This window comes from Agrilus planipennis, unplaced genomic scaffold (assembly GCF_000699045.2).
Source record: "Agrilus planipennis isolate EAB-ADULT unplaced genomic scaffold, Apla_2.0 scaffold212, whole genome shotgun sequence".
NCBI lineage: Eukaryota > Metazoa > Arthropoda > Insecta > Coleoptera > Buprestidae > Agrilus > Agrilus planipennis.
The window spans coordinates 384,352-399,946 of NW_020439461.1; the positions used below are offsets into that span (position 1 = coordinate 384,352).

General features: G+C 30.3%; 1 long non-coding RNA gene across 1 annotated transcript; it reads right to left on the reverse strand.

Annotated features, from left to right (window-relative positions):
- Positions 1-1,539: 1,539 nt before the first annotated feature.
- On the reverse strand, positions 1,540-7,914 carry LOC108741489. Its single transcript, XR_003232044.1, has 8 exons — positions 7,586-7,914; positions 3,930-4,035; positions 3,566-3,690; positions 3,171-3,306; positions 2,785-2,922; positions 2,402-2,535; positions 1,846-1,974; positions 1,540-1,612 (listed from the first exon to the last, which is right to left on the reverse strand). It is a non-coding gene; the product is annotated as an uncharacterized LOC108741489 (long non-coding RNA).
- Between the last annotated feature and the right edge of the window lie 7,681 nt (positions 7,915-15,595).

Consider the following 15,595-nt stretch of genomic DNA (forward strand, 5'->3'; position numbering starts at 1 on the left):
TATACGTGCTGCAGGATTCCTGAAGTAACCTTGAGAGGCCTTACAACCTGTAAAAATTCTACAATTAGTAAATAAATTAAAAAATTACTTAATAATAAGTACTAAAAGGGACACTAAATGCTGAATTAATAGTTAATCTACCGAAAGTCTATGAAAAATTTTTAAAGTAAAAAAAGAAAGAGAAAACACAATAAAGATAACTAAAGGAAGCAAATATTTTAATAAAATCTACTTAATTTGTTAATAAAGTACACAACACACAAGAAGTTTTAGAAAATAAAGTAGATAAACCCTACATTTTGCTCTTTGATGGACTCCATCGAAGAGTGGTCTTTGCTATCTGGTGTTGGTGGATTCCAATAAAGATGCCCACGATAGCTGACATCCCATACGTGCTGCAGGATTCCTGAAGGAACCTTGAGAGGCATTACAACCTGTAAAAAGTTTTGCATTAGTAAATGAATTAAAAATTACTTAATAATAAGTAATTAATGGGACACTAAATTCTGAATTAAGAGGTAATCTAAATAAAGTCAAAGAAAACTTTTTTAAAGTAAAAAAAGAAAGGAAAAACACAAAAAAGATAACTAAAGGAGGGAAATATTTTAATAAATCTACTTAATTTGTCAATAAAGTACACAAAAAGTAATAAGTTTCAAAAAATAAACTAAATAAATCCTACTTTGCTTCTTGATTGACTCCATCGAAGGGTGGTGTTTATTATCTGGTGTTGATGGACTCTGTTATAGATTCCCATTATAGGTGACATCCTATATGTGCCACAGGAGTCTTTAAGTAAGCTTCAGAGTCCTTAGAAGCTGTAAAAAGTTCTACAATTAGTAAATAAATTTAAAGATTACATAATAATAAGTAATAAAAGAGAAACTAAGTTCTGAATTACGAATTAGTGTAAATAAAAGAAAAGAAAACCTTCTTATAGTAAAGAAAGAAAGAAAAGGAAAGCACAAAAAGGTAACTAAAGAAAAGAAATATTTAAAGAAAATGAGGCCTGCTTAATTTGCCAATACAGTATACAGAAAGAAAGAAATTGTTAAAAATAAAGTTTATAAACTCTACATTTTGTTTGTTGATGGACTCCATCGAAGATGGTGTTTGTTATCTGGCGTTGGTGGACTCCCATGGTAGCTGACATCCTATACGTGCCGCAGGAGTTCTGAAGTTAACGGTAGAGTCCTTACGACCTGTAAAAAGTTCTGCAGTTAGTAAATTAAATTAAACATGCATAATGATACATAAAGAGAAATTAAGAGTTACAGTAAATACGATTTCACTTTTCGACCCAATTACAATAACTTCCTAATGGGAAGTTAATAAAATTGAGTTCTAATTAAAGTGTTAGAAGAAAATAAAAAGAATGGAAAAGCACAAAGGTAACTAAAAAAAGAGATTAAGTTCTGAAAAAGGTTTAAAAAATCAAAATAAAGGATACATTTAAAGAAATGAAGTGATAATTATTAATGTTATTAATAAAGTAGATATAAAGAAAGAAGAATTTCAGTATAAAGTAAATAAATCTTACCTTTTGTTTGCTATTGGACTTCACCGAAGGTCGTCTTCGTTATTTGGTATTGGTGCTATTCTGTGCTATGACCTGCAATATATTCCACAATTAGTAAATTAAATCAAACACTGCATTATAATAAGTAAAGAAAATTATATTCTCAATTAGGAGTTAAAGTAAATAAAACAAGTAGGAAATAAAAGGAAAAGCACAGAAAAGAAAACTAAAGAAAGGAAACATATTTATATAAAATAAGATATACACAATTTTTCAATAAATAATGCGAAAAGAAAGAAATTTTAAAAAATACAATATATAAAAACCTGCATTTTGTTTGTTGATGGACCCCATCGAAGGTGGTGTTCGTAATCTGGTATCGGTGAATTTCCACGTCAGCTAACATCCTACACATGCTGCAGGAGTCTTAAAATAAACTTCAGAATCCTTACAATCTGTAAAAAGTTGTGCAGTTAGTAAATAAACTTAAATATTACATAATAATAAGTAATAAAAGAGAAACTAAAGTCTGAATTGAAAGTTAATGTAAATAAAAAGAAAGAAAACCTTGTTACTGTAAAAATAGAATGGAAAGGCACAAAAAAGATAACTAAATGAGGGAAATATTTTAATAAGATCTAGTTAATTTGTCAATAAAGTACACAAAACAAAAGAAGTTTTATAAAATAATAATAATTAAAAGCTACATAATAATAAGTAACTAACTTCTGAATCAAGAGGTAATCTGAATAAAGTCAAAAAAAGTTTTTTAAAGTTAAGTTAAAGGAAAAACATTAAAAAGTTAACTAAAGATTTACTTAATTTGTCAATAAAGTACACAATACAAAAGAAGTTTTAGAAAATAAAGTAAATAAACCCTACATTTTGCTCATTGATGGACATCGAAGGGTGGCTTTTGTTATCTGGTGATGAGGACTCCAACAAAAATGCCCACGATAGCTAACATCCTATACGTGCTGCAGGATTCCTGAAGTAACCTTGAGAGGCCTTACAACCTGTAAAAATTCTACAATTAGTAAATAAATTAAAAAATTACTTAATAATAAGTACTAAAAGGGACACTAAATGCTGAATTAATAGTTAATCTACCGAAAGTCTATGAAAAATTTTTAAAGTAAAAAAAGAAAGAGAAAACACAATAAAGATAACTAAAGGAAGCAAATATTTTAATAAAATCTACTTAATTTGTTAATAAAGTACACAACACACAAGAAGTTTTAGAAAATAAAGTAGATAAACCCTACATTTTGCTCTTTGATGGACTCCATCGAAGAGTGGTCTTTGCTATCTGGTGTTGGTGGATTCCAATAAAGATGCCCACGATAGCTGACATCCCATACGTGCTGCAGGATTCCTGAAGGAACCTTGAGAGGCATTACAACCTGTAAAAAGTTTTGCATTAGTAAATGAATTAAAAATTACTTAATAATAAGTAATTAATGGGACACTAAATTCTGAATTAAGAGGTAATCTAAATAAAGTCAAAGAAAACTTTTTTAAAGTAAAAAAAGAAAGGAAAAACACAAAAAAGATAACTAAAGGAGGGAAATATTTTAATAAATCTACTTAATTTGTCAATAAAGTACACAAAAAGTAATAAGTTTCAAAAAATAAACTAAATAAATCCTACTTTGCTTCTTGATTGACTCCATCGAAGGGTGGTGTTTATTATCTGGTGTTGATGGACTCTGTTATAGATTCCCATTATAGGTGACATCCTATATGTGCCACAGGAGTCTTTAAGTAAGCTTCAGAGTCCTTAGAAGCTGTAAAAAGTTCTACAATTAGTAAATAAATTTAAAGATTACATAATAATAAGTAATAAAAGAGAAACTAAGTTCTGAATTACGAATTAGTGTAAATAAAAGAAAAGAAAACCTTCTTATAGTAAAGAAAGAAAGAAAAGGAAAGCACAAAAAGGTAACTAAAGAAAAGAAATATTTAAAGAAAATGAGGCCTGCTTAATTTGCCAATACAGTATACAGAAAGAAAGAAATTGTTAAAAATAAAGTTTATAAACTCTACATTTTGTTTGTTGATGGACTCCATCGAAGATGGTGTTTGTTATCTGGCGTTGGTGGACTCCCATGGTAGCTGACATCCTATACGTGCCGCAGGAGTTCTGAAGTTAACGGTAGAGTCCTTACGACCTGTAAAAAGTTCTGCAGTTAGTAAATTAAATTAAACATGCATAATGATACATAAAGAGAAATTAAGAGTTACAGTAAATAAAAAGAAAGAAAACCTTGGTAAAGTAAAAAAAAATAAAGAAAAGGCACAAAAAAGATACCTCAACAAAGGAAATATTTGAAAAAAATATGATTTATTTAACGTGTCGATAAAGTACACAAAAGGAATGAAGTTTTATAGAATAAAACGAATATGTTACCTGTTGTTGTAGTCCTGCTCAATGGTCATGAAGTGGGTGGCTTCATTCTGGAGTGACACCAAAATTATTACAATCAAGGTCCAACTACACATACTATCCAAATTTCCTGTTGGAATATTGCTTAGATTAATACAAGTTATACAATATTATAATATTTAATTAGATCTAGCTAGATTTTGTTTATTACGTTTGGGGGAAAAATAATATTATTATCCTAAGTTATATTTAAATATAGTTATTCTTTACTTGTAATTTAATATAATATTACTTTATATTTAAGGTCATAATTGTGCAACTAAAAATCTCCATAAAACGATATCATGTTCAACTATGACAGTTTCCCTTATGTGAAATAAATTAATATGAAAACTAGCAGTATGTCTTTATATCAAATAAAATTTAATTTAAACAAAGATCCCAGACTTGAACTGTTTAAACAAATAAAAGGCATTTCACATCGGTGTATGTAGAATAAAATTAGTAGAAATAGTAATGATAGATCGAAGCAAAAGTATGTTTTAAAGGAAGACAATGAGGATAGAGAAATAAAAAGAGAAAAAATGGTGGAAAAAGAATATTTAGACAGTAATATGATGGAAATGTTCAGGAGTTCTATAAAGCAAGATATGAAAGAAAGGGAAGAGTGTATTACTTTATTAAAGCTAATTTCTATTGGTGTTTACATAAAAACGAAAGAAATATTTTGTTCTAGACCAACTAACCGTTCAAGCATTGGATGATAGAGAGAGCGAGTATTCGGATAATAAAGGACAAAAGTTCGCTCGGAAAAATCTTAATTTATAAATATGTTTAAATAATAAATATAAGTTATGATAATCTAGAATGGTACAGCTTTCAATAAATGAAATAATTTTCAAACTAATTTCAGTAAACCTTGAACTTTCCCTCTCAAGTATAACTAAGTAAACAAGTTTGCATTTTCTTTGTATGATATTGTCCTATAAGAAAACTATAATTTTGATTTGACCAAAAATAGTGTATTTATTTATTGAAACTAATTTTTATTGCTGTTTACATCAAAACGAAAGAAATATTTGGTTCTCAACCTACCGACCGTTCCAGCATTCGATGTTAGAGAGAGCGAGTATTCGGAAAAGAAAGGACAGAAGTGCGCTCGGAAAAACCTTAATTTATTAATGTATTTAAATAATAAATATAAGTTATGATAATCTAGAATGGTACAGCTTTCAATAAATGAAATAATTTTCAAACTAATTTCAGTAAACCTTGAACTTTCCCTCTCAAGTATAACTAAGTAAACAAGTTTGCATTTTCTTTGTATGATATTGTCATATAAGAAAACTATAATTTTGATTTGACCAAAAATATTGAATTGAAACTAATTTCTACTGCTGTCAATATCAAAACGAAAGAAATATTTTGTTCACGATCTACCAACCGTCCAGCATTCGATGATAGAGAGAGCGAGTATTCGGAAAAGAAAAGACAGAAGTGCGCTCGGATAAACTTTAGTTTATTAAAATATTTAAATAATAAACATAATCTGCGATCATCTTAAATGGTAGAGCTTTCAGTCAATGAAATAATTTTCAAACTAGGTTCAGTAAACTGTGAAAATTCCCTCTCAAGGATAACTTAGTAAACAGGTTTGCATTTTCATTGTACATATGATATTACCATATAAGAAAACTCTAATTTTTACTTGTCCAAATGTAGTGCCTCTATTTTTTTAAACAAATTTTGATTGATATTTACATCTAAAGGAGACAAACATTTTCTTCTCGACCTACCGACCGTTGCAGCGTTCGATGTTAGAGAGAGCGAGTATTCGGAAAAGAAAGGACAGAAGTGCGCTCGGATAAACTTTAGTTTATTAAAATATTTAAATAATAAACATAATCTGCGATCATCTTAAATGGTAGAGCTTTCAGTCAATGAAATAATTTTCAAACTAGGTTCAGTAAACTGTGAAAATTCCCTCTCAAGGATAACTTAGTAAACAGGTTTGCATTTTCATTGTACATATGATATTACCATATAAGAAAACTCTAATTTTTACTTGTCCAAATGTAGTGCCTCTACTTTTTTAAACAAATTTTGATTGATTAAAACGAGACAAATATTTTGTTCTCGGCCTACCGACCGTTCCAGCATTCGATGTTAGAGAGAGCGAGTATTCGGAAAAGAAAGGACAGAAGTGTGCTCGGAAAAACTTTATTATATTTAAACTACAAAAATATAAGCCTGTTATTAAACAAAAACAAAAATATCTACGTATAATTTCTAGTAAGTAATGGGTCTCAGAAAATTCAATTTTATGCCTAATAAAAGCTCTAAAATTACTAGTAAGTTAAGTTGGCACTCTTGTGCCAAACAGAAAATATTTTATTGCGAAAATAAAGTACATTACAGCTTCCGATGTGAAGCGGACGAAAGTAAAGCAATAGCAGCAAGATATAAAGGGATGTTGTTTAATAAAACTGTTGTTTCCGTTCACAAACTGCAAACAAAATAGCGTTACGATTTGCTTTGAACTGCACCAAGACATTAATACAAACCGCAATTAGTTTGCCGAAATAAAACAAAAGAGGGTGTGAAATGTGGATGGTGAGCACTATGGAAAACAAAAGGTTAGAAACGTTTGAGATGTTGTGTAATAGGAGGAAATTTAAAAGTACCATGGACATAAAAGGTAGAAAATGTACCAGCTTACTTGAAAAATAAAATAGAAAAATACACTCATTAAAAACCCAAACTATTTTTAAATGAAAACGACACTTTATTATATTTACATAAATAATAATAAGCAATTATCACCTGGGTGGGTACCGCTTCTAGACAAAGAAAGAAATTTCAACCCCCTTCAGTATTAAAAATTTGCAGATATAATTTTCAATATATGTATAAAGTTAACTATCTGCACGCAAGTTATCAATTTATAAATGCATTTAATTTATGCAGTAAACAAAAGCTAATACTTTATTTTATAAGTTATCAATTTTTAAGACAAAGAAGTGCAAAATTGGAATTTTTACTGCGAAAAAGTGCAAAAAACCCGCATTTTACATTCCTCCTGCCACCCGTTAAACGCCGAAATCCGCCTCTCAGCTCCACCACGAACTCTTCGTGATGAAGGATACCTGAGAAGTCGAATTCGACGATTAACCGATGACACGAACAGTGGAAAATACAGGGGTAATACACTGCCGGACTTACAGTCGCCCGTTTGGCCTATTCCACCTAATAACGCTCTGCTATAGGTACCCTCACTAAGCGTCTAGGCAGTCAACCTACGATCTGCGACCGTATTACCGCTTGAGTGACTAATAAGCTTGCCTTATATATCGTTACAATGCGAAAAATAGCGGTGAACAGTTACAATTGTATTGACTTTTTAAACCTAAAAATTTAAAAATATAAACATTCTTCTGTACAAAATGAACTATAATTGTAATTTTGAAAACATTTGTAGAAGCGATTTTTAATTAATCGATCAGAAATGCATATTTCATATACACTGAATTAATATGCTCAAAATTGCAGCAGAACTACTTGGAAATCATCAAAATAGTTTAAGAATAATTAGAAATAAGTGTCTTATAAAAAGAAATATTTCAAAATTTTATTCTATTCACCAAAATTTTGCGAACAAAGACTAAATGACAAGAACTCACCCGACAGTGGTTTGAATTCATTAATGGGTACTTTGTAGAAATGCTCCACATTACACAAAATACTACATTGGTTATATCCACGGGTAGGTAACACATTTTAACTTAATATGCAACAACAAATGATATTTTTATAAACATTTCTTATAACGAATGAAATGTTTATGCGACCTTACGAAAACGAAATCATGTTAGCGCCCGAAAGTAGAAAACTGAGGAATTTTCCAGTTTATTACGTATGTAAGGACAAGGTCAGCAGAGGCAGAATTAAAAGCCTACTGGCGCTATCGACGATCGTGGTACAGACCGTTTTTGAACTAAAACTCGTAGTTATCAAGAATTTTAAGATAAAATTATTAATTAATTGTAAGAGTAAAGGTAAACTAAATTTTTATAAACTGGCCCATGCACTTGCAACTGAAAATTATTAATTGTCAGGAAGTGTTTTTTGTTCCACTATAACGGACACTGGATATAAAATTTATACTGATATAATAAAAAATAGACTGAACGAACAAATGAAATGAAAAAAAATAATTTTTTGAGTGAAACACAATTTGGTTTTAGAACAGGAAGAGGCACAATTGATGCAAATTATACGTTAAAAACGCAGTTCAAACATACTTAAAAAGAAAAATGAAGGTTTGCATAATGCTGGTAGATTTACAAATGGCATATGACACATTAGATAGAAAAGATATACAGAAAATGTTAATAAATAAAATAGAAAAAGGACTAGCATAGAGAATAATGGAAATTTATACAGGAACGTCAGGAATAGTGAGGATAAAAGATAGAGAATTGAATAGAATTTGGGTAGATAAGGAACTAGACAAGGATGTAAGATAACTGTTCAGACATTTAATACATACTTAAGTGATTTAGAAGGAGCAATGGGAAGAATTAAAGAAGAAGGAATTGTCATAGGCAGAAAAAATATATGGATAATAACTTATGCAGACGATATAATATTACTAGCCATAAATTGCGAAATGATAAGGGACATGGCAAAGGTACTAGAAAGGTAGCTAGAAAAAAGGGCTTAGAGTTGAATAGCAAAAAAACAAAAAGGGTAGAAGAAAAAAAGAGAAGTTAGGGACATATTTTGGAACGGATAAAAATTGGGAAAAGTCAAAAATATAATTATTTAGGGTACATGTACAATAATATGGATGAGATACATATAGAGAACCAATGTACAAAGGCAATGGTAAATTTTAGGGAGAATTTTGGGGATAGGACAAATGTTATGTAAAAATAATTGGAAAAGAAGGATGATGTTATTTAATTCAGTTATCAGAAGCAGTATGTTTTATGGCGTTGAAATATGGAGGTGGAAAACATGAACAGATATAAAAAATTTATAAGACATATAAAATGGGTTTTATCTCTAGAAAGAGACACGCCAGATTATATAATAAGGAGAGATACGAAATGTAGAGAAATGGTAGAAGAAGAGTGATCAAAAAAAAGCTACCAGAAATTTCAAACTTTTATAATAAGTAACTTGAACTCTGGAGAATCACTTTAGCGTAAGGTTATTCAAANACAAAGAAAATGCAAACTTGTTTACTTAGTTATACTTGAGATTGAAATTTCAAAGTTTACTGAACTTAGTTTGAAAATTATTTCAATAACTGAAAGCTCTTTCATTTCAGATGATCGTAGTCTACGTTTATTATTTAAATATTTTAATAAACTAAAGTTTTATCAACTGGTTCATGCACTTGCAACTGAAAATTATTTATTATCAGGAAGTGTGGACACTGGATATAAAATTTACTGACAAAATAAAAAATCGACAGAATGAACAAATGAAAAAAATTGAGTGAAACACAATTTGGTTTTAGAACAGGAAGAGGCACAATTGATGCAAATTATACGTTAAAAACGCAGTTCAAACATACTTAAAAAGAAAAATGAAGGTTTGCATAATGCTGGTAGATTTACAAATGGCATATGACACATTAGATAGAAAAGATATACAGAAAATGTTAATAAATAAAATAGAAAAAGGACTAGCATAGAGAATAATGGAAATTTATACAGGAACGTCAGGAATAGTGAGGATAAAAGATAGAGAATTGAATAGAATTTGGGTAGATAAGGAACTAGACAAGGATGTAAGATAACTGTTCAGACATTTAATACATACTTAAGTGATTTAGAAGGAGCAATGGGAAGAATTAAAGAAGAAGGAATTGTCATAGGCAGAAAAAATATATGGATAATAACTTATGCAGACGATATAATATTACTAGCCATAAATTGCGAAATGATAAGGGACATGGCAAAGGTACTAGAAAGGTAGCTAGAAAAAAGGGCTTAGAGTTGAATAGCAAAAAAACAAAAAGGGTAGAAGAAAAAAAGAGAAGTTAGGGACATATTTTGGAACGGATAAAAATTGGGAAAAGTCAAAAATATAATTATTTAGGGTACATGTACAATAATATGGATGAGATACATATAGAGAACCAATGTACAAAGGCAATGGTAAATTTTAGGGAGAATTTTGGGGATAGGACAAATGTTATGTAAAAATAATTGGAAAAGAAGGATGATGTTATTTAATTCAGTTATCAGAAGCAGTATGTTTTATGGCGTTGAAATATGGAGGTGGAAAACATGAACAGATATAAAAAATTTATAAGACATATAAAATGGGTTTTATCTCTAGAAAGAGACACGCCAGATTATATAATAAGGAGAGATACGAAATGTAGAGAAATGGTAGAAGAAGAGTGATCAAAAAAAAGCTACCAGAAATTTCAAACTTTTATAATAAGTAACTTGAACTCTGGAGAATCACTTTAGCGTAAGGTTATTAAAATTCACTAAATGGTTATCGAGGAAAAAATGAAAAATTAGCTGAAAATCTCGTTTTTACTTGATAATATAATGATAATATTTATAATTGTCTGAAATAAATGCAATTTTAAAGTTTTAATTATTATTTAAACATATTAAAAAGTTTTACGCTCATTATTAATAGAGATTGAAACTAAATATTTTTNTAATCCTGGCCACCAAAAGTATGATCTCGCCATAGACTTCATTTTAACTACACCCATATGTATGTTATGCAACTCTTTTAAAATTAAATTGCGCATATTCTTTGGAATAACAATTCTATGTCCCCACATGAGACAGTCATTTTCAATAGCTAATTCAGACTCTCGATTTTTAAATGCTTTTAATTTCTCTTCGATTTTAACTGGCCAACCAAATTTTACATAATCGCATACTTGTCGCAGATCTTCATCTAATTTAGATTCTTGAATTAACAGTTTATCATCAATCGTTATCGCATTTTCTAGTACGTAATTTAAATAAGTATATTCATCCTCCACACATTCTTTCCCTGTTAATTCGTCACTAAGCAATTCTTCTCCTTTCACCTTATTTTGATCATACAATCTTGACAAGTAATCAGCATTTTTATTATCAATACCCTTAATATGTTTGATCTCAAAGTCATAACCTAATAAAATTACAGACCATCTTTGAAGTCTACTGGCTGCCATTTGTGGTATGCCCTTTTTTGAGCTAAAAATGTGAATCAACGGTTTGTGATCGGTTTCGAGTGTAAAATGTCGGCCATACAAGTACTGATGAAAATATTTAACCGCGTAAATTATTGCCAAAGCTTCTCTATCAATTTGAGAATATTTTTTTTCGGTTTTTGACAATGCTCTAGAAGCATAAGCTATAGGTTTTACCGTGTTTTTATCTAAAATATGAGCTAAAACAGCTCCAATACCATTTGGTGAGGCATCACATGTAACTTTAATTGGTAAAGACGGATCATAATGAGTTAAAACTTTATGCGAAATTAAACAATTCTTTGCTTCAACAAATGCTTTCTTCTGCTTAACTTTCCATTCCCATGACTTATTTTTCTGAAGTAACTCAAATAATGGACTAACTATTTTAGCGTAATTTTCAATGAATTTAGCATAATAATTCATGACGCCTAAAAAAGCTCTTAATTCAGTTAAATTCTTTGGATCTTCAATTCTTAAAATTGCATCAATTCTATCTTTAGAAATGCTAGTTCCATCTTTACTTAATTTATATCCTAAAAATTCTATTTCTTCAACAAAAAATTGACATTTCTTACTCTCAGCCGTTAATCCACACTCTTGTAATTTCAATAACACCTTTTTTAATCTCGAATCATGAATTTCTCTAGTAGCACCAGAAATTAATATATCATCATAGAAGCATACCACTCCTGGAATACCATTTAAAATTTTTTCCATCTCTCCCTGGAACAACCCAGGAGCAGGAGATACACCAAAACATAACCGATTAAATGTAAACAGACCCATATGTGTTGTAATGACTACTAACTTTTTTGAATCCTCATCCAACTCCAATTGTAAATATGCTTGAGATAAGTCGATTTTCGAAAAAAATTTGCCTTCTTTCAAGGTAGTAAACAGATCTTGTACCCTAGGAATCGGATACCTATTTTTGACAATATTAGGATTCAAAGTAACTTTGTAATCACCACAAATACGGACCAGACCATTTTTCTTAAGAATAGGAACAATAGGAGTTGCCCAATCACTATCATCTATTCGAAATAAAAGATTCTCTTCAACCAATCTCTTTAATTCTTTCTCCACCTTCTCTTTTAATGAATACGGTAATGGTCTAGGCTTGCAAAATACAGGTTTAACATTATCTTTTAACTCTAGTTTGATTTTCTTTTTATTATAACAACCAAGTTTTCCTGAGAAAACATTTGCAAATTCCTTAAGTAACTGAGCCCTTGCCATTACTACATCCTTACAATAATTAATCATTTGAGATACTGGAGAAGAATTTGATTTAAGTAATCCTAATGCACATATCCAATCCCTTCCCACAATTGGGCTACTATTACCGTTAAACACAAACAAAGGTAATTCAGCTTGTTTACTTTTAAAATCAACTATTACGTTTAACATTCCTAAAGGCTTCATAATATCTCCTTGATACGATTTAAAACACCTTTTAGTTGGTAAAAGTTTCAAATTATTTAGCGTACTATTTTTAAATTTTTCTTTTGAAATAGCAGTGATAGGCGAACCAGTATCCATTTCAAAATTTATTTTCTCTTTGTTAACTACTAAACCGACAGTTAATGGATCTATATTATTTTTATTTCCAAAGTTTTTAATTTCATCGTTCACATGAAAAAGTTTCTCTAAATCGCCTTCAAGATCTATATTTTCAAAACATTCTATAAAATTTTGAGAACTCCCTTTTTGCTTGTTATTACCTTTGTTTACGTTTTTATTTTCCTTAGAATAGTTATTCCTTCTCTCTCTATTATGATCGCTCATTGTTCCATTCCCATTATTTTTGCTTACCTTATTACGACACACTCGTTCTAAATGTCCCTTTCGACCGCAAATATTACATTCCAAGTGTCTAAATCTACATTGGTTAGCTCGATGGTTCGGTTTTCCACAGCAAAAACATTGAACTGAAGATGAAGACGATCTGCTGCTGTCACGCCTCCCCTTCTTGAATCCTCGGCTGATTACGCTGTTCAACTGTTGCTCTGCCGATGAATTACCCATTTGAAGGACATCTCGATTTGCCGATTCCAAGGCTGTTGCTAACTCAACTGCTCTCTGGTATGTCAGTTTTGCTTCACCCAAAAGTCTACTCTTAATGGAGTCACTATTCAGCCCCCAAACGAACTGATCCCTAATATTTGACTGCAGATTTTCACCAAAGTCACACTTCATAGACAATTTCTTTAACTTTGCTAGATACTGTTGAATGTTTTGTCCACTTTCTTGACGACATTCTTTAAACTTATAACGTTCCGTTATCACACTAGGCGCAGGCTGTAGGTGATTTTCCATTATCGCTTGTAGCTCTTCTAGAGTTTTCTCTGTCGGAAGGTAAGGTGTACACAAATTTCTTAACAATGCGTATGCTTTCGCACCAATTAATGTAAAAAATAGCGATTTATGTTTCTCTTCTGGAATATCATTGACTATCACATAATGGCCAAATCTCTCCACCCACATTTTCCAATCGTCATCCATTTCAAACTCGTTCAATTGACCGATTCTTGCCGTTACGACTTGAGCCGTTCTATTTCCTCGTCCAGGATTCATTGCTATTTCTCTCGAAAATGAACTTCTTATCACTAATCAAGTCACTGTTACCTCACAATAAGAGTTTTAATCCACCTCGTCGCCAATTGTAATGTTTGAGGGCAGGTATGTGAATAAAAGACAATAATAATTTTAAGTCAACACCGTAGCTCTTTATTGTAGGCTCGTACATTACCGTATGCCACAGGCGGAAACTGAAGGCTCGCGTTAAGGGAGGAGGAAATTGCTATATCCCTCTATCTATAACTATTATAACTTATAGATACTACAGAAACTATCAAAATAGATTAAGAATAACTTGAAATAAGTCCCTTATAAACAGAAAAAATTTAAAATTTCACTTTAATCACCGAAATTTTGAGAACAAAGACTAAATGACAAAAACTTACCCGACAGTAGTTTCAATTCAATAATGGCTACTTCTCTACATTACACAAAATACTACATTGGTTATATCCACGGGTAGATAACACATTCTAACCTAATATGTAACAACAAATGATATTTTTATTAACAACATTTGTTATAACAAATGAAATGTGTATGCAACTTTAGTAAACTCCAATTATCACTACATATTTCGCTCTTGTTTTCGCATCACATTTTGCTATCCGAACTTGTAAAAGTTGCAATTTTTTGGAAAACGAAATCATATCAACGCCCGAAAGTTGAAAACTGAGGAATTTTCCAGTTTATTTCGTACGTAAAAACAAGGTCAGCAGAGGCAGAATTTAAATCCTACTGGCGCTAGCGACGACCGTGGTACGGACAGCTTTTGAACTAAAACTCGCAGTTATCAAGAAATTTAAGATAAAATTATTAATTAATTGTAAGAGTAGAGGTAAACTAAATTTTTATAAATTGGCCCATGCACTTGCACTGAAAATTATTTATTATTAGGAAGTGTTTTTTGTTCCTCAACTCTAATACCCTCATGCTCTTTAATAAACAACACAGTTTGACGATGTTAAATTACCTATCAATGTTTTTTGTCCGCATTTTTAGAGGACTTTATCAGTTTCTGTATGTGACTTATTTCTCTATCGAGTTATCAAATAGTAATGTACAGTAAATGACCCAAAAATACGAATAGCATGTAAATACCTAAATAAAAGTTCAAAAATATTCGTTTTGCATGAACAATGAAAACGAATCACTATTATTTTTTTTTGAAATGCTTACGCACCATCCAAGTTTAAGTAAATTATTTCATTATAATCGACAACGTTATTGTTGATAAATTTCGACTCTTACTGTAACACTTCTATTATCATTTCTACACAACAGAAATGATAACACATGTTATCATTTCATTTTTATCTTTCCTTAAACTTCAGTATTTATTTCAAGAATAAAACTGTATTGTATTGGTCGCCAATCATGTAGGCAACCCACTGTACTGCAAAGTATGTACGGTGCAATATAAAGGTTATACTCCCCTTAAAAGCTTGCAATTAATTTTAAAAAAGCTTTTAAGTAAGTATTTAATTCTAGTATGTTTTCACCCTAAACTCTTTTATTGAACTTCCATACTTTTAGATCTATTTATAAAAAAGAAATTGAACTTAAAAAGGTGTAAATATATTCTATTTTCTAAAAACAAACAACGGGTTTTTTGATTTCATAGAAAATTATTTTCATTTACTCCGAGGGTGAAAAACAAGCAGAAATAAGTATAAAATTAACGGTTTTTGAAAGTGGCTTGGGAAAATAGATGATAAAAAATTTTAATTGATGAAAATAAATAAAATTTCTATTTAACGAAAAACGCGCTCGTAAATTTTCAACTTGTTAAACAATTAATTTTTACCTTTTGAAAGGTAAATAATATTTAAAAATACAGAATTTTGCGGTAGTTGTTATGTTTAGATTAAAACAAGAAGTATACAAA